The following is a 20,337-nucleotide window of genomic DNA, read 5'->3' as shown; positions in this document are numbered from 1 at the left end:
AGTTCCACGCACTCTTCCCACACAGGCCCATGCCGGAGGATTATTTTGACGAATATCTTTTCACCCCCACACTCTCAGCCAGTACGTTTCAGGGGTTCTCCTCGGCTGAGGAGACGGCTCCAGAGACTACCTCGCCGGAGGGGTCGATCTCAGACTTGGGTGCAGAACGCTCTTATTGGTGGGACACTCAACCCGAGGAGGAGTGGCGCAGGAGACTGCTCAGCGGGCCCTGGCACGCAGACTCCCCAGAGGAAATGGGGGAACAAGGGGGCATGGACGGGTTGGGGGAGGACCCTGGGTTCGAGCACACCGGCAACGAGATGGAAGCGGAGGAGAGCGACGTCGATGTACCCGTCACGGACTGGCAGCATGCCAGGGGGGAAGAACTGTATCCGGCATGCACCCCCACAGCATTGGAGCACCCGGAACCCACGCCAGAAGAGGGGGAGGGGGAAGGGGGGGCTTCGAGGGGGGGATGGATGTCAGGGACTCAGCGGGAGCGCAGGGAGGAGAGGAGATGGAGAGCGAGGGGGAGCAATCCGAGGGCAGCGTAGGAGAGGATGACAGCAGCCCGATAGATTCCATGAGCCTCTTCAGCGAATCTGAAGATTCACAGAAGGGGGCGCCGATGGGCAGGGCAAGGGGGGACCCAAGGGGGACACCCCAGAAGCAAAGGGCCAGCGGGGACTCCCAGAGCAGCAGTTGGAAATCAGGACCAGCTTCCCCACCAGAGCGTAGTGGGGGGGAGGAGTCCCAGGTATCAGAGCCCACATATGCACCACCAGCGAGAGAAGATGAGTCAGGGTTGGCCACGCCTCCATCGGAGAGCGAGGGAACGGTCAAGAGGAAAGTTGCAGGCTGGGCGCGCGCGCCAAGTTCAAATGTACAGGCGAGCGGCACAGAAGGTAGCCCGGATAGGGAACCAGGTCCTAAAGCCCGCCGGAAGGAGGGGGAAGAATCATCAGGGTCAGCGTCAGAGGAGTCCAGAAAGGATGAAACCCTAGCGGGCAGGAGGGCCCAGAGGAGAAAGGAACTTAGGAAGAGGTGGAGCAAAGCGAGATTGTTAAACTGGTGTGGAAGGGGGCGGAGACTCAGACGGGACTTCGCCGGTCTAAGGTCGAGACGTAGAGCTGCGCGCTGCGGCTTTAAAAAGGAAACTGAACCTCAATAAAGACTTTTGTACATAACTGCAGCCTAGCGTTGGTCCTCTGTGAGCTGGGACCTGGAGGCAGCTCTGACAATTATGAAAATGATTTATAGGTGGTACATGACCCCAGTCAAGCTTGCTAAAATTTATCACCTGCCTTATAATAAATGTTGGAAATGTAAAGAAACTGAGGGTACATTCTTTCACCTCTGGTGGAAGTGCCCAAAGATTAAGGCTTTCTGGGAGATGATATATAATGAACTGAAAAATGTATTTAAATATACCTTCCTTAAGAAACCAGAGGCCTTTTTCCTGGGCATAGTTGACCAATTGGTGTTAAAGGATAGAACGTTTTTTATGTATGCAACAACAGCAGCAAGAGTACTTATCGCAAAGCATTGGAAGACACAAGATTTGCCCACCTTGGAAGAATGGCAGATGCAAGTAATAGACTACATGGAGATGGCAGAAATGACTGGCAGAATCCGAGACCTGGGAGAAGAGGCGGTGGAAGAGGACTGGAAGAAGTTTAAAGACTATTTGCAGAAACACTGCAAAATTTATGAATGCTAAAATGATGTGGGACTTAAAAATAATACGGCATTAGTGATATAGGTTTAAAAGCTATGTAAAAAATGTAATAGAAAAAGGGTGAAAGACTAAAGTTATATTATGTCAAAAGTAAATAATATGTTAGAAGGAGTTTAAATATAAGGAGGAAAGTTTGGAGACATAATAGAATGATTTTAATAATTAGAAATGAGTTTAGAAAGAATTTTTGGATTTGCTGTATACGATTGGGTAAAGAGGAACACAAAAAAGGGAGGCGTGAGGAAGTCAAGAAAGGAAGTTTTTGTAAGCATAATTTTAAAAGTTGGAATTTTTATTTCTATTTTTCTTCTATGTGTATTGTTTTTCTCTTTTTTATTTCAGTTCTGTGGTTGTTATGTTTTTTCTTCTCTGTAATAGCAAATAAATTTATATTTTTTAAAAAAACAGTGCCCAAGGGGGCACCAGCAACTGCAGATGTCTTTTCTGGTGCCTGCCAGAGTGAACCACTGTTGGAGTCAACAAAATAAACTGCAATATATGCTTGATTGCAGCGTGTGTATGTTACCCATAGCAGTTTTCCCTGGGCCCAAAAGGTTGGCAACACCTAACTAGGCTACCACTATAAATTTAAAGCTGTTTTATATCCTGAAAAAGAAAAGCATGCCACTAGGTGGCAGTGCACACATGGAGGCACTTCCGCTGGCTATTTCCCTCTCCTAATATGGTGCCCGAGGCGATTTCTGCCTAAGGTCCCATCCCTCACCGCCGGGACTCAAAGCAGGGACTGCCTACCCACCGAGCGCGGAGCCCTGGCGCTGGGCTTCCTTCGATCTCCTCCCTGTCGTGGGAACTCTCTTCAAAAACCTCTTTCCCCTTGCCCTGCCCCAGCCCCAACAAGGTCCAAAGGCAGGCGCCTGCATTGGCCTTTAAGGCGCAGGGTCTGCCTTGGGACCCCCTGGAGCTGCCAGGTAGGACTGGCTCCAGGGAACATTGGCTTGCTTTGAGTGGTTTTTTTTGGGGGGTGGGGTGGGATTTTTGCAGTCGTCACCTTCTCTCCTCTCCTCTTCCCACCCTGCCCCCTGCAGCGCAGAGCAATGCTTTTTGTGTTTCACATCTTCCCAGAAGGTAGTACTTTTGTTGTGATACGATCGTATTTCTATTTTTTTTTTTAGAATATTTATTAAAGTTTTCAGAAATAATACTGTCAGAGCTGCCTCCAGGTCCCAGCTCACAGAGGACCAACGCTAGGCTGTAGTTATGTACAAAAGTCTTTATTGAGATTCAGTTTCCATTTTAAAGCCGCAGCGTGCAGCTCTACGTCTCGACCTTAGACCGGCGAAGTCCCGTCTGAGTCTCCTCCCCTTCCACACCAGTTTAAGACTCTCGCCTTGCTCCACCTCTTCCTAAGTTCCTTTCTCCTCTGGGCCCTCCTGCCCGCTAGGGTCTCATCTTTCCTGGACTCCTCTGACGCTGACCCTGACGATTCTTGCCCCTCCTTCCGGCGGGCTTTGGGACCTGGTTCCCTATCCGGGCTACCTTCTGTGCCGCTCGCCTGTACCTTTGAACTTGGCGCGCGCGCCCAGCCTGCAACTTTCCTCTTGACCGTTAACTCGCTCTCCGATGGAGGCGTGGTCAACCCTGACTCATCTTCTCTCGCTGGTGGTGCATATGTGGGCTCTGACACCTGGAACTCCTCCCCCCCACTGCGCTCTGGTGGGGAAGCTGGTCCTGATTTCCAACTGCTGCTCTGGGAGTCCCCGCTGGCCCCTTGCTTCTGGGGTGTCCCCCTTGGGTCGCCCCTTGCCCTGCCCATCGGCGCCCCCTTCTGTGAATCTTCCAATTCGCTGGAGAGGCTCATGGAATCTCTCGGGTTGCTGTCATATTCTCCTACGCTGCCCTCGGATTGCTCCCCCTCGCTCTCCATCTCTTCTCCTCCCTGCGCTCCCGCTGAGTCCCTGACAAATACAATGAAAAAACCAAAAAGAAAAAACAACAAAAATACAAAAATACAAAGGTAAAAACAACAAAAAAGAAAAGAAAAAGAGAAACACATAGAATTTCCAGTTACAGATAGGTAGCCGTGTTGGTCTGCCATAGTCAAAACAAAAAATTCCTTCCAGTAGCACCTTAAAGACCAACTAAGTTAGTTCTAGGTATGAGCTTTCGTGTGCATGCACACTTCTTCTTCTTCTTATCTGAAGAAATGTGCATGCACACGAAAGCTCATACCTAGAACTAACTTAGTTGGTCTTTAAGGTGCTACTGGAAGGAATTTTTTGTTTTGACATAGAATTTCCGTTACTTATTTTCTTTTAACTTATTTTCCAGACCTCCTCATACCTCCCTTTCTTGTATTCCAATTAAAATTGTTCGTTCAGCAAATCCTCTCCATTAGTTTTTACTAATTTCTTACCTTATTTTTCATATCTCTTAAACATTACAGCTGGAAACCATTTAATTTCTGTCCAACATCATTCTAACATTCATTAATTTTACAATATTTCTGCAAATAGTTTTTAAACTTCTTCCAATCTTCTTCCGCCGACTCTTTTCCCTGGTCTCGGATTCTGCCGGTCATTTCTGCCAGTCCCATATAGTCCATCATCTTCATCTGCCATTCTTCCAAAGTGGGTAGATCTTGTGTCTTCCAATATTTTGCGATAAGTATTCTTGCTGCTGTTGTCGCATACATAAAAAGAGTTCTGTCCTTCTTTGACACCAATTGGCCAACCATGCCTAGGAGAAAGACCTCTGGTTTCTTCAAGAAGGTATATTTAAATACCTTTTTCATTTCATTATAAATCATTTCCCAGAAAGCCTTAATCCTTGGGCACGTCCACCAAAGGTGAAAGAATGTACCTTCAGTCTCTTTACATTTCCAACATTTATTATCGGGCAAATGATAAATTTTTGGAAGCTTGACTGGGGTCATGTACCACCTATAAGTCATTTTCATAATATTCTCTCTTAAGGCATTGCATGCCGTAAATTTCATACCGGTGGTCCATAACTGTTCCCAGTCAGCAAACATAATATTATGTCCAACATCCTGTGCCCATTTAATCATAACAGACTTCACCGTTTCATCCTGAGTATTCCATTTAAGCAGCAAGTTATACATCCTTGACAAAATCTTAGTTTTGGGTTCTAACAATTCTGTTTCTAATTTTGATTTTTCCACCTGGAATCCAATTTTCTTGTCCAATCTCGCACTTTGTTTTTTAGTTTCTCAAAGCTCTGCAATTTCAGTTTATCTCCCTCTTGTTCCAAAATTTCCCAATATTTCGGCCATTTGGCCTCCATATTGATTCTTTTAAAAGCTTTCGCTTCCATTGGTGACAACCACCTCGGGGGTTTATTTTCCAATAAATCTTTATATCTTATCCAAACATTAAACAATGCTTTCCTAACAATATGGTTTTTAAATGCTTTATGTACTTTAACCTTGTCGTACCACAAATATGCATGCCACCCAAAAGCATTGTTAAATCCTTCTATGTCCAAAATGTCTGTGTTCTCAAGAAGCAGCCAATCTTTCAGCCAGCAGAATGCTGCTGATTCATAATAGAGTTTAAAGTCTGGCAGGGCAAATCCACCCCTTTCCTTTGCGTCAGTTAATATCTTAAATTTTATTCTGGGCTTCTTGCCCTGCCAGACAAATCTTGAGATATCTTTCTGCCACTTCTTGAAACAGTCCATCTTGTCCACAATTTGCAATGTTTGAAACAAAAACAACATTCTAGGCAATACATTCATCTTTATAACTGCAATTCGACCCAACAAGGAAAGCTTCAAATTTGACCAAGTTTCTAAATCTTTTTTCACTTCCACCCAACATTTTTCGTAGTTGTCCTTAAATAAGTTCCCATTTTTTGCTGTCATATTAATCCCTAGATATTTCACTTTCTTAACCACAGTCAAACCTGTCTCATTCTGAAACCTCTCTTTTTCAATTGATGTCAATTTTTTCTCTAAAACCTTAGTTTTTAACTTATTCAGTTTAAATCCTGCCACTTGACCAAATTCTTGAATTAGTTCTAAAACCCTTTTAGTACTAGATTCTGGCTCCTGTAACGTCAATACTAAGTCATCTGCAAATGCTCTCAATTTGTACTGTTTAGCTCTGACCTGTATACCTTCAACCAACTGGTCCCTTCTAATCATGTTCAGCAAAACCTCCAGGACCGATATAAAAAGCAATGGGGAAATTGGGCACCCCTGTCGTGTCCCTTTTTCTATCTTAAATTCTTCCGTCACCACATTATTTACAATTAGTTTAGCTTTTTGTTCAGAGTATATTGCACCTATACCATTTTCAAAACCTTGGCCTACCCCCATCCCCTGTAGGTTCTTTTTCATAAAACTCCAAGAGATATTGTCGAAAGCTTTCTCCGCGTCCACAAATATTAAGACTGCTTTAGTATTTATATTCTCTTCTAATTTCTCCAAAATATCAATTATATTCCTCAAATTGTCAGACAAATGTCTTCCTGGGTGAAAGCCTGCTTGGTCTTTATGAATCTCTTCCATCAATACTGTCAGGGGTTCAGGAGCAGAGGCACAGGGAAGAGAGGAGATGGAGAGCGAAGGGGAAGAATTCGAGCGGAGCGTAGGAGAAGAGGACAGTGGACCGAGGGATTCCATGAGCCTCTCCAGCGAATCGGAAGATTCACAGAAGGGGGCGCCAGCGGCCAGGGGTAGGGGGTTCCCAAGGGGAACGCCCCAGGAGCAAGGGGGCAGCAGGGACTCCCAGAGCAGTAGTTGGAAATCAGGACCAGCTTCCCCACCAGAGCAGAGTGGGGGGGAAGAGTCCCAAGGATCGGGGCCAGTGCATTCCCCACCAGGGAGAGTAGATAAGGCAGGGCTGACCACACCTCCATCGGAGAGTCAGACAACGGAGGGGAGGTCAGATCCGGCCAGTATCACGGAAGAGGGAAGCAGTGACAGAAGTAGTGTCACGGTCAGGAGGAAGGTCACTGGGTTGGCGCGAGAGGCAAGTTCAAATGTACAGGAGCGCGGGACAGCAGAGAATGAGGATTGGGAACCGGGTCCTAAAGCCCGCCGGAGGGAGGGGGAGGAGCTAAGCGACTCAGCGTCGGAAGAGTCCAGAAAGGGCAATGCCCCAGCGGGCAGGAGGACCCAGAGGAGGAGAGAGCAGCGTAAAAGGTGGAGCAGGGCTAGCATCTTAAACTGGTGTCATAGGGGAGGAGACTCAGACGGTACTTCGCCGGTCTAGGCTTTAAGACGTAGAGCTGCGCGCTGCGGCTTTGAAATGGAAACTAAACCTCAATAAAGACTTTTGTACATAACGACAGCCTAGCGTTGGTTCTCTGTGAGCTGGGACCTAGAGGCAACTCTGACAGTAAGTACCGTCCCATAAAAACCTCGCAACGTGAGTGGACGCAGCGAGGGGCGAAGATTGGTACTTCGCGAGCTCATGAAGCAGCACAAGATGACTACCGAAGAACAAATGGCAGCTCTGCAAAACGCAGTGACACAACCCAACGCAGAAATACTAGCGTCCAGGAGGAGAGAAACGGAAGCAGCTGCTGTCTGCAAGGATCTGCAAGCCAGGTTGGAAATGTTGACTAAACAGGGGCTACCGGGAGCCAGACCAGAGGGGATTGGGCTGGGAAAGAGAGGAGGCAGCCTTGTGTCTCATTTCGATGGGAGTCTGCAGCACTATCCTAACTTCAGAGCAGACGTGGTTTTTGCGCTAAAGTTACTGGAGAAGGACTTTAGAGATGAGCAGGAGAAAGTAGGCTTCATACTAACGCATCTCCATGGAGAAGCTAAAGCGTGGTTGCGCAATCTGTGGAGAGATAATGATCCAGCCCTCCAAAATGCGAATGCCTTCATTAAGGCAATGGATGCTTGTTTTTTATCAGCGATAGATGTAGATGTCACTAGAAGAGAGATACATGGATTGAAACAAGGCAGAGCCACTGTGAGGCAATATCACTCACGCTTTTTTGCATTGGTCAACGCGCTGGGATGGGAAAAAGACTCAGCGGCCGTCAGGGACCTGTTCTGGGATGGGCTGAACGGGGCTGTGAAAGACGAAATCACAAGGGGGGAGAGACCCCAGAGCACTCAAGAAGTGGTCCAGAGAGCGCTAACGATTGGTGTGCGTCTGGAAGAACGTCCCTGGAGCAAAGACGAAGGGCGTTGGGGACGCACACCAGCAAGAGCACCTCTTTTCTTTCCCAGGGACTCAGCGCGCGCTCAATCCACGCCTCCACTGGGAGGGGGAGAGGAGCCGATGGAGATAGTTGGTGCCAAGGCTCAGTCAGCAACCAGAGCCCTAACACCGGGAGCAGCCAAAGTGAAGCCTCCTAGAGGGAACAGGAAGTGTTACATCTGCGACAGTGCTCAGCATATGGCAAAAGAGTGCCCCCAGAGGCTCCACAAGCACACTGCAGCCTCAGCAACAGTAATAGAAGCAGTTCAGCAGAGAGAACCACAGCAGGGAAACGACGAAGTCTGGCTGGAAGCAGAGCCACTGGGGCCCAGCCAGACGAGTCAGTGAAGCAGTCCCCAGGAATCTTACAGCCCACAGACCCCCTCCCGCCCAAACCAGTGGTGCAGCTCACCGCAACACTCCAGCTTCCCAATGGGCTCACCATGGAAGTCCCTATTACCATTGACTCTGGTAGCAATGCAGACTTTATAGGAGTGGATTTCATCAAGCAACATAGCATAGCGCTCCTGCCTGCCACGATGCCCCTGAAAGTAGTGACAGTCGATGGAAGAGAATTGCTGGGGGGACAGGTGGTACAGCAAACGCCGCCAATGGTGATGCGAATTGGAAATCACCGTGAAGTCATCAGCTTCAATGTCACCCACCTGTCAGACACGCCCATAGTATTGGGCATGAGCTGGTTGGACAGGCACAGCCCGGCATTGGCATGGTACCAGCGTAAATTCACCTTCTGCTCCTCCTACTGCGCAGAACATTGCATCATGACTAGCCAGGAAGACGAGGGGCAAGAGGATGACCCACAGCTACAACTGGGCATGCTGCAAGCGGTACCCGACAAGTACAAGGCGTTTTTGGAGGTCTTCTGCAAGAAGGAAGCGGACAAGCTGCCTCCCCACAGACCCTACGACTGCAAGATTGACCTCCTGCCGGGGGCAACGCTGCCGACGGGAAAACTGTATTCCATGTCTGAAGACGAACTGCAAGAGCTCAGGGAGTTCATAGATCACAACTTGAAGCGGGGATTCATCCGAGAATCCAAAGCAGTGGGGGGCAGTCCTGTGTTCTTTGTGAAGAAAAAAGACACGCCCCAAAAGAGGCTGGTAGTTGATTTCAGAATCTTAAACTCGAAAACCAAGCCCACGGCTTTCCTGATGCCCAAGATCGACGACTTGCTCGCGACGGTGAGGAAGGGACGCATCTTCACCAAGTTGGATCTACGAGGGGCGTTGTACAGGCGTACAATCTTATACGCATGCGGGAGGGCGACGAGTGGAAGACGGCCATGTTTACGCCCTTGGGCACCTATGAATATAGGGTTATGCCGTTCGGTTTACAAAATGGCTCCCACTGTTTCCAAGCCTTCATGCACCACATGTTAGCGGGGCTCCTCTACAAGAAGTGCGTCTGCTTCCTGGACGACATTCTGATCTTCTCGGAATCGCAGGAGGTTCACGAGAGAGATGTCAAGGAAGTCCTGCAAAGACTACGGGAGCACAGACTGTACGCCAAACTGGAGAAGTGCCAGTTCGACATGACGGAGGTGGATTTCCTGGGCTACAAGCTGTCCGACAAGGGAATCGCCATGGACAGCGCCAAGGTACGCTCGGTACTGGAGTGGAAAAGCCCACGCAATCGGAAGGAGGTCCAGATGTTTGTCGGCTTTGCCAACTTTTATCGCAAGTTTATCAAGGGTTTCGCTATGCAGACGGCGGCCATCACGGACACCCTCAGCTCCAAGAAGAAGAAGTTCATCTGGACGGAGCAGGCGGAGCAGTCCTTTCAGAAACTCAAGCGTCTTTTCGTTTCCGAGGAACAACTGCTGCATGTGAACCCCAGCAGACCCATGAGGGTGGAGACGGATGCCTCCGACAGAGCCGTGGGGGCAGTCCTATTGCAGCAAGACCCGCAAGGGGATTGGAGGCCGTGTGCTTTCTACTCCAGGAAACTCAGCAAGTCGGAGCAGAACTACACCATCTGGGACAGAGAGTTGCTGGCCATTCATGCAGCATTCAAGGCGTGGCGGCACTTCCTCGTCGGAGCCAAACACACGGTGCAAGTTCGCACGGCCCATAAGAACCTGGAATACTGGCGCACGGCGCGGTTCCTGAACCAGAGACACATCCGCTGGGCGGAGTTCTGTGCGGATTTCGACTTCAGGATAGAATATATCCCCGGAGACAACAACATCATGGCTGATGCGCTATCCAGGAAGCCGCAGTATCTGGAGGAAGCAGCACCGGTAGCGGCCAAACACATTTTCGCACCTAAGGCATGGGCATGCGCTTCGGCCACCGTGGACCTGGAAGCAATACGGCGCGAGCTGCGAACAGATTCCTTCGCACAATCCAAGATGGAGGAGGTGTGCAGGACGAAGGACGACGAGTTCCAGATACGCGACGGACTGCTCCTCCGCAAGGGGGCCATCTACGTGCCGGGAGATGAACTCCGCGCGACAGTACTGCAACAGCTACACGACGCACCCAGCGCCGGACATTTCGGCAAAGACAAAACGGTGGAATTAGTAGCCAGAGACTTTTGGTGGCCCAAGATGCGGGGAGAAGTCGCGGATTACGTCACGAGATGCGACACATGCCAAAGGGCCAAGCCAGTACACAGACCGCCGGCGGGACTGTTGGAACCGCTACAGACCCCGTCCGAACCGTGGGAGAGGGTGGCCTTGGACTTTGTCACTGATCTGCCCAGCTCGAGGGGCAAAACAGCAGTACTCGTGGTAGTCGACATGTTCACCAAGATGGCGCACTTCATTCCGTGCGCGAAGGTGGCCACAGCGGAACAGACGGCCAAGCTGTTCATAGACCACATGTTCAAGGTGCATGGCCTGCCACGGTCTATCCTGTCCGACCGGGGGCGCCAGTTCATCTCGAGTTTCTGGCAGAAGCTGATGGGGATCCTGAACGTCAAGGTCAACCTAGCGTCGGCAAGACACCCGCAGACCAACGGACAAGCGGAGAGGGTCAACGCCATCATGCAGCAGTACCTGAGATGCTACGCAAACCAGCAGCCCTCGACCTGGATGGACTACCTACCGCTGGCCGAGTTTGCCTACAACAACACGAAACACGTGTCCACGGGGGTGACACCGTTTTTCGCCAACAATGGGCGACATCCCAGGACCTTCCCGGGCTTAGAGAAAGAGGGGGAAGGGGAGCCGCAGGGAGCAGAGGCATTGGCAGAGGAGTTACAGGAGGTCCATGAACAGCTCCGAAGGCAGTTGGAGCTAGCTAAACACGTGTACAAGATGCAGGCAGACAGACACAGGAGAGTTGGGGAGGACATACGGGTAGGGAACTGGGTCTGTTTAGCAGCCCAGGCAGTGCCGGCCAGATCCTTAGCTAAGAAGAAGCTCGGACACAGGCAGCTAGGCCCTTACCAAGTCGAGGCACAGATCAACCCAGTGGCCTTCCGGTTGACACTACCGGAGGGATCCAGAATGCACCCGGTCTTTCATAGATCGGTGCTCACGCCCTACAAGGCACCTCACAGGTTTCAGGCGCCAGGGACAGCTCCTAGCCCGCTTAGAGACGCACCCACGGCAGGGGGGTCGCCGAGGGCGGGGCCGCTCAACGAGGTCACGGAGATTTTGGACTCAAGATGGGGGGAAGAGGGGGTTGAATATCTCCTCGCCAGGGAAGGTACCCCGGCCAGCGCCAACAGCTGGGTACCGTACTATGCGGTGGAGGAGCACTACCTCAAAAACGAGTTGCACGCACTCTTCCCACACAGGCCCATGCCGGAGGATTATTTTGACGAATATCTTTTCACACCCACACTTTCAGCCAGCACGTTCCGGGGTTTCTCTTCAGAGGAGGACACGGCGCCAGAGACTAGCTCCCCAGAGGGGTCCCTCTCAGGGTTTCGCACAGGGGACTCTTATTGGTGGGAAGATCAACCTGAGGTGGGGTGGCGCAGAGAACTGCTGAGCGGCCCGCGCACGCAGCGTCACCCCAGGCGACAGGGGGAGAGGCGGTCATGGATTTGTTGGGGGAGGATCCGGGGTTCGAACACACTGGCAGAGAGATGGAAGCTGAGGAGATCGACGTCGACGAGCACGTTGAGGACTGGCCGGATCTACCGGGCTGGAGGCACACCACGGGGGAAGAACTGTATCCTGCACTCACCCCCACAACACTGGAGCACCCAGAACCCACGCCAGAAGAGGGGGAGGGGGAAGGGGGGGCTTTGAGGGGGGATGGATGTCAGGGGTTCAGGAGCAGAGGCACAGGGAAGAGAGGAGATGGAGAGCGAAGGGGAAGAATCCAGGGGGAGCGTAGGAGAAGAGGACAGTGGACCGAGGGATTCCATGAGCCTCTCCAGCGAATTGGAAGATTCACAGAAGGGGGCGCCAGTGGCCAGGGGTAGGGGGTTCCCAAGGGGGACGCCCCAGGAGCAAGGGGGCAGCAGGGACTCCCAGAGCAGTAGTTGGAAATCAGGACCAGCTTCCCCACCAGAGCAGAGTGGGGGGGAAGAGTCCCAAGGATCGGGGCCAGTGCATTCCCCACCAGGGAGGGTAGATAAGGCAGGGCTGACCACACCTCCATCAGAGAGTCAGACAACGGAGGGGAGGTCAGATCCGGCCAGTATCCCGGAAGAGGGAAGCAGTGACAGAAGTAGTGTAACGGTCAGGAGGAAGGTCACTGGGTTGGCGCGAGAGGCAAGTTCAAATGTACAGGAGCGCGGGACAGCAGAGAATGAGGATTGGGAACCGGGTCCTAAAGCCCGCCGGAGGGAGGGGGAGGAGCTAAGCGACTCAGCGTCGGAAGAGTCCAGAAAGGGCAATGCCCCAGCGGGCAGGAGGACCCAGAGGAGGAGAGAGCAGCGTAAAAGGTGGAGCAGGGCTAGGATCTTAAACTGGTGTCATAGGGGAGGAGACTCAGACGGTACTTCGCCGGTCTAGGCTTTAAGACGTAGAGCTGCGCGCTGCTGCTTTGAAATGGAAACTAAACCTCAATAAAGACTTTTGTACATAACGACAGCCTAGCGTTGGTTCTCTGTGAGCTGGGACCTAGAGGCAGCTCTGACAAATACCTTTTTCAATCTCTTGGCCAAAATGTCAGCAAAAATTTTGTAATCCACATTTAATAGCGATATAGGACGGTAGTTCTTAAGCTGAGTCTTTTCAGTCTCTATAAATGTAATATACGCCTCTTTCCACGATTCTGGTGCCTTTTTCCCTTCCAAAATTTCATTGCAGACTTCCTTCAAAGGTTGTAATAGCCACTCCTTCAAAGATCTATAGTACCTGGAAGTCAGCCCATCCGGTCCTGGAGATTTGCCCAACTGCATATTTTGGATGGCACCTTCTACTTCCTGTTCAGATATTTTGTAGTTCAACATCAATTTACTCTCTTGAGAAATTTTTTGTAATCCATTTGTCTTCAAAAATCGTTCTATATCCATTTCTTTCTGTGGCCCTTGCGAATATAGTTGTTTAAAGTACTTCTGGAAACAGTTTCTAATCTCAGTTGGGTTATGTATGTTCTTTCCTTCCACTTCTAAATTTGTAATAGTATTTAATTTTTGTCTTTTTCTCATTTGCCAGGCCAGAAGTTTCCCACATTTATTCGCTGATTCAAATGTCTTTTGTCTCATTTGTTTAATTTTCCATTCTATTTCTTGATTCATCAATTCCATATATTGTGTTTGATATAGTTTTATTTCTCTCAATATCTCCTGTGACTTTGGTTTTATTCTCAGTTTCTTTTCCCCTTCTTTTATTTTCTCCAAAATTTTGTCTTTTTTCTCATTTTGACTTCTCTTCTTTATTGCATTCTGTTGTATCAAGAACCCTCTCATAACGGCTTTACTTTACGATCGTATTTCTAGAGCAGATATTCAAAGCACAAATTCTTGAACCTGAGATGAGTAACATTATTGTGATAGTTGGCTGGAATGTAATGACACATCCCCCTTCCATATGATTTTATGGTTTTTACATAATTTGGGGAAGGTGTTAATCCTTAGGGGCCATTGCATACTGCACATTACTTCACAAATATCAATAGTAAATGTCTTTGTGTCATGGTCTCTTCCTGGTAAAGGTAAAGGGACCCCTGACCATTAGGTCCAGTCGTGACCGACTCTGGGGTTGTGGCGCTCATCTCACTTTATTGGGAGCCGGCGTACAGCTTCTGGGTCATGTGGCCAGCATGACTAAGCCGCTTCTGGCGAACCAGAGCAGCGCACGGAAATGCCGTTTACCTTCCCGCCGGAGCGGTACCTATTTATCTACTTGCACTTTGACGTGCTTTCGAACTGCTAGGTGGGCAGGAGCCAGGACCGAGCAACGGGAGCTCACCCCATCGCGGGGATTCAAACTGCCGACCTTCTGATCGGCAAGTCCTAGGCTCTGTGGTTTAACCCACAGCGCCACCCACGTCCCTGGTACAATGTGTAATTTATTACATTTATTAAGATAGCTCTCTTACCCACCCTTTCTAGGTCCCAAAATAATCTGTCAGGTGGTCATGGCCAATAGGTATTACAGTGGTACCTTGGGTTAATTACTTACCGTATTTTTTGCACCATAACACTCACTTTTTTCCTCCTAGAAAGTAAGGGGAAATGTCTGTGCGTGTTATGGAGCGAATGCCTATGGGTGGCGGCGGGGGGGGGGGGGGTCTCCTGCAGTTGTGAGCAGAGGATCCATGGTTCCCCTTCCTTCCCTCCTCCGTGGCTCGCTTTGAAACAGCAAAGCGGGAGAGGAGAGAGGAGCCACTTACACAGGTGTAAGCGGCTCCTGTCTGGCTGGCTGCTTTAAAGCAACCGTGCTCTGTGTCCCTCTCTCCTCCCCACTCAGCTCGCTTAATAGCAGCAAAGCTTTTCAGATCTCTAAGCCGGGGAGGAGGGAGAGAAGCAGAGCCTGCTTGTTTTAAAGGAGCAAAGCAGGAGAGGAGAGGAGCCTTCTCCCCTTATACCCCTCTTCTGCATTATTAGCAGCATCCTTCTCCACACACCCCACGCGTGCTCCTTGTTCCCTTGAGTGCTTTTCCTTCCCTCCCCACTTAAAACGTAGTTACAAAGCACGGAGCCACATGGATCCTAAGGATTTTTGCATTGGGCTACCCCAAACTCACCGTCAGATCACATGTCTGTGGCCACAGCATGAACCACAAAAATCATACATCCGCTGTTTCATTTAGAATAATTTTTTTCTTGTTTTCCTCCTCTAAAAACTATGTGCGTGTTATGGTCAGGTGCGTGTTATAGAGCGAAAAATACGGCAATTAGTTCCGGAGGTCCGTTCACCTGAAACTGTTCTTAACCTGAAGCACCACTTTAGCTAATGGGGCCTCCTGCTGCCACCACGCCGCCGGAGCACGATTTCTGTTCTTATCCTGAAGCAAAGTTCTTAACCTGAAGCACTATTTCTGGATTAGCGGAGTCTGTAACCTGAAGCATAGGTAACCTGAAGCATATGTAACCCGAGGTACCACTGTAGCTAGATGCTGCTAATGACCTACTGTGCTAAATTTTACCAAAGACTAAAAGAAAAATGCATTTTAAGAACGGTGGGGCTAATTTGGAAGCTCTCTTGCAAATGGAAAGCTTTCCTTTTCCAGACTTTATAAGTTTTACACATGCACACATTTAAGAAAAGGTATTTGATGAATTAATGGTTAAAAATATGGAGCTTTAAAAGCATTGTTTTTTTAAAAAGTGAACAGCCCATATTAAGGATGGGGAAAGGGTAAGGCCAGCAATTGAACCAAACTTTTATTTTATGGTCATTTTAGCAATCATTCAAATTGCAGAACTAGGATTCTGCAACAACAGCTCACGCCACAGTTTTGGAATCCATTGTCAGTTCTCAGAATATAGGAAGCTGCCATATCAGAACTATTAGTCCATCCAAATCAAAATTCCCAACACTGATTGCAGGCAAAAAACATTCCCAGTCCTACCTAGAGATGCTGGGTATTGAAAGGTTGTTTTCTGCTGCTCCAGAGAAGCGGACACGGAGCAATGGTTCCAAACTACAAGAAAGAAGATTCCACCTAAACATTAGGAAGAACTTCCTGACAGTAAGAGCTGTTCGACAGTGGAATTTGCTGCCAAGGAGTGTGGTGGAGTCTCCTTCTTTGGAGGTCTTTAAGCAGAGGCTTGACATCCATATGTCAGGAGTGCTCTGATGGTGTTTCCTGCTTGGCAGGGGGTTGGACTCGATGGCCCTTGTGGTCTCTTCCAACTCTATGATTCTATGATTCTATGAATCTGGGATCTTTTGCTTGCAAACAGTGAGCTAAAACACTTTCCCCTCTGTCAGAGCTGCCTCCAGGTCCCAGCTCACAGAGGACCAACGCTAGGCTGTAGTTATGTACAAAAGTCTTTATTGAGATTCAGTTTCCATTTTAAAGCCGCAGCGTGCAGCTCTACGTCTCGACCTTAGACCGGCGAAGTCCCGTCTGAGTCTCCTCCCCTTCCACACCAGTTTAAGACTCTCGCCTTGCTCCACCTCTTCCTAAGTTCCTTTCTCCTCTGGGCCCTCCTGCCCGCTAGGGTCTCATCTTTTCTGGACTCTTCTGACGCTGACCCTGACGATTCTTGCCCCTCCTTCCGGCGGGCTTTAGGACCTGGTTCCCTATCCGGGCTACCTTCTGTGCCGCTCGCCTGTACCTTTGAACTTGGCGCGCGCGCCCAGCCTGCAACTTTCCTCTTGACCGTTAACTCGCTGTCAGAGCTGCCTCCAGGTCCCAGCTCACAGAGGACCAACGCTAGGCTGTAGTTATGTACAAAAGTCTTTATTGAGATTCAGTCTCCATTTTAAAGCCGCAGCGTGCAGCTCTACGTCCCGACCTTAGACCGGCGAAGTCCCGTCTGAGTCTCCTCCCCCTCCACACCAGTTTAAGACTCTCGCTTTGCTCCACCTCTTCCTAAGTTCCTTTCTCCTCTGGGCCCTCCTGCCCGCTAGGGTCTCATCCTTCCTGGACTCCTCTGACGCTGACCCTGACGATTCTTGCCCCTCCTTCCAGCGGGCTTTAGGACCTGGTTCCCTATCCGGGCTACCTTCTGTGCCGCTCGCCTGTACCTTTGAGCTTGGCGCGCGTGCCCAGCCTGCAACTTTCCTCTTAACCGTTAACTCGCTCTCCGATGGAGGCGTGGTCAATCCTGACTCATCTTCTCTCGCTGGTGGTGCATATGTGGGCTCTGACACCTGGGACTCCTCCCCCCCACTACGCTCTGGTGGGGAAGCTGGTCCTGATTTCCAACTGCTGCTCTGGGAGTCCCCGCTGGCCCCTTGCTTCTGGGGTGTCCCCCTTGGGTCGCCCCTTGCCCTGCCCATCGGCACCCCCTTCTGTGAATCTTCCGATTCGCTGGAGAGGCTCATGGAATCTATCGGGCTGCTGTCATATTCTCCTACGCTGCCCTCGGATTGCTCCCCCTCGCTTTCCATCTCCTCTCCTCCCTGCACTCCCGCTGAGTCCCTGACACTCGCTCTCCGATGGAGGCGTGGTCAACCCTGACTCATCTTCTCTCGCTGGTGGTGCATATGTGGGCTCTGACACCTGGAACTCCTCCCCCCCACTGCGCTCTGGTGGGGAAGCTGGTCCTGATTTCCAACTGCTGCTCTGGGAGTCCCCGCTGGCCCCTAGCTTCTGGGGTGTCCCCCTTGGCTCGCCCCTTGCCCTGCCCATCGGCGCCGCCTTCTGTGAATCTTCCGATTCGCTGGAGAGGCTCATGGAATCTCTCGGGCTGCTGTCATATTCTCCTACGCTGCCCTCGGATTGCTCCCCCTCGCTCTCCATCTCTCCTCCTCCCTGCGCTCCCGCTGAGTCCCTGACACCCTCTTTTTATATTACATGTGCCTTCAGATCCTCACTATGGTAGGTATCTGAATCCTTCCCCCACTTTTAAAATAAACAACTTATTAATATTGAACAAAGCTATTAAACTGGTTTGCCTGGTACTCTGGATACATTGTTGTTGTTGTTGTTTAGTCGTTTAGTCGTGTCCGACTCTTCGTGACCCCCTGGACCAGAGCACGCCAGGTACCTCTGTCTTCCACTGCCTCCCGCAGTTTGATAAGACTCATGTTGGTAGCTTCAAAAACACTGTCCAACCATCTCGTCCTCTATTGCCCCCTTTTCCTTGTCCCCTCAATCTTTCCCAACATTAGGGTCTTTCCAGGGAGTCTTCTCTTCTCATGAGGTGGCCAAAGTATTGGAGCCTCAGCTTCACAATCTGTCCTTCCAGTGAGCCTGGATACATTATGTGTTAGTTAGGCACATCATTAATTTCTTTAAACATGAAAATATGGTCACTTTCATTAACATTTACAGAAATTGTAGCCACCTGTGTTAGAACCTCTGTGTAGAAAAAGGAACTTTGGCCAGTGATTGGGCTAACTGAATTAATTTTGTGCCATGTTTCTGTCATACAAGAATATAGAATCATAGAATCATAGAGTTGGAAGAGACCACAAGGGCCATCGAGTCCAACCCCCTGCCAAGCAGGAAACACCATCAGAGCACTCCTGACATATGGCTGTCAAGCCTCCGCTTAAAGACATCCAAAGAAGGAGACTCCACCACACACCTTGGCAGCAAATTCCACTGTCGAACAGCTCTTACTGTCAGGAAGTTCTTCCTAATGTTTAGGTGGAATCTTTTTTCTTGTAGTTTGGAACCATTGCTCCGTGTCCGCTTCTCTGGAGCAGCAGAAAACAACCTTTCTCCCTCCTCTATGTGACATCCTTTTATATATTTGAACATGGCTATCATATCACCCCTTAACCTCCTCTTCTCCAGGCTAAACATGCCCAGCTCCCTTAGCCGTTCTTCATAAGGCATCGTTTCCAGGCCTTTGACCATTTTGGTTGCCCTCCTCTGGACACGTTCCAGTTTGTCAGTGTCCTTCTTGAACTGTGGTGCCCAGAACTGGACACAGTACTCCAGGTGAGGTCGGACCAGAGCAGAATACAGTGGCACTATTACTTCCCTTGATCTAGATGCAATACTCCTATTGATGCAGCCCAGAATTGCATTGGCTTTTTCAGCTGCCGCGTCACACTGTTGGCTCATGTCAAGTTTGTGGTCAACCAAGACTCCTAGATCCTTTTCACATGTACTGCTCTCAAGCCAGGTGTCACCCATCTTGTATTTGTGCCTCTCATTTTTCCCCCAAGTGCAATACTTTACATTTCTCCCTATTAAAATTCATCTTGTTTTTTTTGGCCCAGTTCTCTAATCTGTCAAGGTCATTTTGAAGTGTGATCCTGTCCTCTGGGGTGTTAGCCACCCCTCCCAGTTTGGTGTCATCTGCAAATTTGATCAGGATGCCCTTGAGTCCATCATCCAAGTCGTTGATAAAGATGTTGAATAAGACCGGGCCCAAGACAGAACCCTGTGGCACCCCACTAGTCACTCTTCTCCAGGATGAAGAGGAACCATTGATGAGCACCCTTTGGGTTCGGTCAGTCAGCCAGTTACAAATCCACTGAGTGGTAGCATAGTCAAGACCGCATTTTACCAGCTTCTTTACAAGAATATCATGGGGCACCTTGTCAAATGCCTTGCTGAAATCAAGGTAGGCTACATCCACTGCGTTCCCTTCATCTACCAGGCTTGTAATTCTGTCAAAAAACGAGATCAGGTTAGTCTGACACGACTTATTTTTCAGAAATCCATGCTGACTATTGGTGATCACAGTATTCCTTTCTAGGTGCTCACAGACTGTTTGCTTAATGATCTGCTCCAGAATCTTCCCTGGTATTGATGTCAGACTGACTGGGCGGTAATTATTTGGGTCCTCTCTTTTCCCCTTTTTGAAAATAGGGACAACATTTGCCCTCCTTCAGTCTGCCGGGACTTCGCCTGTTCTCCAGGAATTCTCAAAGATGACTGCCAGTGGTTCTGAGATCACATCTGCCAGTTCTTTTAATACTCTTGGATGCAGTTCATCTGGCCCTGGAGACTTGAATACATCTAAACTAGCCAAGTATTCTTGTACTATCTCCTTAGTTATTCTGGGCTGTGTTTCCTCTGCTGAATCATTTGCTCCAAATTCTTCAGGTCGGGCATTGTTTTCTTTATCGGAGAAGACTGAGGCAAAGAAGGCATTGAGGAGTTCAGCCCTTTCTGTGTCCCCTGTTTGCATTTCACCATCTTCTCCTCTTAGTGACCCCACTGTTTCTTTGTTCTTCCTTTTGCTACGAACATACCTGTCAGGGGCTCAGGAGCAGAGGCACAGGGAAGAGAGGAGATGGAGAGCGAAGGGGAAGAATCCAAGGGGAGCGTAGGAGAAGAGGACAGTGGACCGAGGGATTCCATGAGCCTCTCCAGCAAATCGGAAGATTCACAGAAGGGGGCGCCAGTGGCCAGGGGTAGGGGGTTCCCAAGGGGAACGCCCCAGGAGCAAGGGGGCAGCAGGGACTCCCAGAGCAGTAGTTGGAAATCAGGACCAGCTTCCCCACCAGAGC

At 49.7% G+C, this 20,337-nt stretch overlaps 1 protein-coding gene across 1 annotated transcript in view; it reads right to left on the bottom strand.

Annotated features, from left to right (window-relative positions):
- The window catches only part of LOC307204602 (maestro heat-like repeat-containing protein family member 7), a 371,363-nt gene extending 351,901 nt beyond the window's left edge, over nucleotides 1–19,462 (bottom strand). Inside the window, exon 1 of the mRNA XM_079956203.1 lies at nucleotides 19,419–19,462. The gene's annotated coding sequence lies outside the window, so the exon portion shown is untranslated. The remainder of the gene's footprint in view (nucleotides 1–19,418) is intronic.
- Between the last annotated feature and the right edge of the window lie 875 nt (nucleotides 19,463–20,337).

The sequence above is a fragment of the Podarcis cretensis genome (assembly GCF_951804945.1).
Source record: "Podarcis cretensis genome assembly, chromosome: 15".
NCBI lineage: Eukaryota > Metazoa > Chordata > Lepidosauria > Squamata > Lacertidae > Podarcis > Podarcis cretensis.
The sequence above is the reverse complement of the archived record's forward strand: the minus strand, read 5'-3'. Positions and strand labels throughout refer to the sequence as shown.